The following is a 2,984-nucleotide window of genomic DNA, read 5'->3' as shown; positions in this document are numbered from 1 at the left end:
CGATGCCAATGAAAGCTCCCCCAATAGCTCTCTTCCAAAGGAACACAATGTTGAAGGCCGTAGAACCGCTCCAAAAACCTAGGCAAAGCCTTTCCAAACCTTAGCCACGAGCGCCTCCAAAGATGGGCAAAAGATGGGCAAAAGATCTTTCAAGACTCCTCAAAATGCAGTATTTATAGGGGCTAGAATCGGGCATCGACACGAACATGTGAAATTTCCACACGGCCGTGTCGATTTCCAGAAATCAGTTTTCTGCGAGCTGTGAACAGTAACTACCACAGTGATTTTGCTACAATGATTTGCTACATCAAACTGCTACAGTACTCACCAAAATGCTCTCGAATCCACTCTTTTCATTGAGGCTACATGGATGGGCACACATCCATATGGTAGATCGCGTCGTGTTTTCAATGAAACCACATTGTGGAGCTCTTGCTAATGTTGCACGAGTCAAAACAAATGAGTGTGACTGCCTTTGTGCCTTTCCACTTGGTGTATTCTCTTGAGCACAATGGATGTTGGCACACATCCAGATGTCTTTGAGCAAAATTTGTGTCTTCGATTCAAGAACTTCATCGCAATCACGTCGAGCAAAATTTAGTGTCTTCACCTTTGTTCAATTCAAGAACTTCATCATAATCACGTCCATGATCTAATTTTGCTTTATTTCATCCAACTTTATCTCCACAACCCTACATGCACAAAAGAACACAAATACACACGAATAAGCGATAAAATTTGATAAAAGTGATACTCAATGTAAGAAAAAAATACTTCATATTACTTATACACAAGCACTTATCATAAAGCTATGATGACCAAGCCTTATGGTGCATCTTGGGGGTTAGCTAAAGACAAAGGATGAGATTCTTTACATGTACAATTAGGTGTTTTCTTTATAGGTTGTTGTGTTGTAGATTATAAACACAGCTTGAATATATGGTGATCTCTTACAATAAAATATATATCTATATAAAAAAAAATAAGCAAAAGGCTCACAATAGTTCTAAATCTTGCATTGCATGGATCCAATTTTCTATTGTTTTTAGCACCCATGTTTCTGCTTGTTTCATGGTGTTTCTACATATTCTTGATGTTATTCACTTAACCTTATTTGTTTTCACCTATGATCACATTTTTCTGCTTACTTTCATTTCTTTCTACTTACTCCATTGTGTTTTCATTTATTTCACACAATTTCCGCTTTAACTTGTTTCTTTTTCCACCATGGAATGATTGTTTGGAAGAATGACTAGGTATTTACCAACCAAGCCCATCTCTGCACTCTTTTTGAGGGAAAGATAATGGTCTTGAATGATGTGTCAGTCCTTCAATTACATTTTATTGCACACATACGTATGGATGGGATCACCTTAAACAGTTGAGATTCGGATGTGGAGAAGAAAAATGAACCATCTAGTTAGATTATGCCCTCGAATGCCAATGAGGATAATTTTATTAGGGCATTTCATTTACATTATACATTCTTATTATTATAGCCATTTATTTTGATGTTCATTTAAATCTTGTGATGACATTATAATTAATTTTGAATATCATAGTCCATGTGTACTAAGTTAAACCTTCTACTCTTTATGGGATAAAGAGGAGAGCACTAGAAGTGTTTGGTACTTATACACTTAAATAGTTCACAAATCGGAGAACCTTTAATTGGGAATTAAAGATTCGTAAGGATTTGTATAACATATACTTTAACAAAGAGTGCAAGTTGAACACTATGGAATAGTGGGACCATATGTCATAAATGCATCACTGGGATTGGTGTGTTCGAACATGACTCGCAACAGGCCAATCACATGGGTTTTACTCTTTGACAGTTAATGATTGGGATTGTTGGTTATGATCATATGAGTGGACCTTAAACCTTAGGTTTCATGATCACAATATATTTGTGATGACTAGTCTGTTACTAGAGTCGTTAGGTTCAGTTTACCTTCTGGTAGGGCTGACCTCGAAGTGTGACTATGCCGAGCAAGTAGCAGTTGTGAATGATCACCAAGAAAGAATTCATTCTCTTAGAAGTAAACGAGTTAGCATCCTATGCAATTATAAGTATGTGAGATTAGAAGACCTTGGCCAAGGTAGTCAAATTAATCCTATGGGAGACGAAGGATAATTTGGTAATCTCGCTCCACTATAGTTATTTGCATATGATCTAGTTCAGTAAGTTTGACAATTACCATGACTCCCACTCGGTTGAGATACAAGAATGAAAGGTTTTTACACATATGGTAATCATAATCGGAAAGGTTCGTAATGATTAACTCAATCGTGTTCAATTGGGTTATGATGTGGGGCCACGGGCTAACTAGGTGTCACCCACATCCATTGGTATCCTTCCATTGTCAATCGGAATGAATCTAGAAAGTCACTCTTAAGGGGATAAAAAATCAGTCTCGTTTTTTACTTCATGGGATGAGTGAAATTGCAAATTGGTTTAGGATTTTTTTTTCTTAAGTTTAAATTTTAATTTAAATTTGATGGAGTCGAATAGATAATCAAAATTATAAGGACTTAAAGACAAAAGTGGTTTTAGTTAAATTAGGAATCATATTTCTAATAGAACTTCTATGATAATGTTTATCATATTATGAATGTTCATATTTCGAATAGAACTTCATAATTGAATAATTTTTATCATGTTTGATAAAGTCTCTATAAATATGACTCCTCTATAACGCTAGAATCAATCAATTAATTCTCGAGTGAGAGAAATCCCCAAGCTCTCTTTTCCTCTCTAACCTAGGGGTGTAAACGAGCTGAGCCAAGCCGAGTATTAACATGCTCAAGCTCAGCTCGTAAGTAAAGCTCGAAGCTCGAAGATCGGCTCGAGCTCGTTCGAGCATTAGTTTGCTTTGCTCAAGCTCAGCTTGTGTACTACTCGAGCTGCTCGTGCTCGGTTCGTGAAGGTCGACATCCTATTAGCTCTACTAGTCTCGAATCAAAGCTCATAAGTATGAGCT

This window comes from Dioscorea cayenensis, chromosome 12 (assembly GCF_009730915.1).
Source record: "Dioscorea cayenensis subsp. rotundata cultivar TDr96_F1 chromosome 12, TDr96_F1_v2_PseudoChromosome.rev07_lg8_w22 25.fasta, whole genome shotgun sequence".
NCBI classification, from domain to species: domain Eukaryota; kingdom Viridiplantae; phylum Streptophyta; class Magnoliopsida; order Dioscoreales; family Dioscoreaceae; genus Dioscorea; species Dioscorea cayenensis.
Note: the sequence above shows the minus strand (reverse complement) of the source record.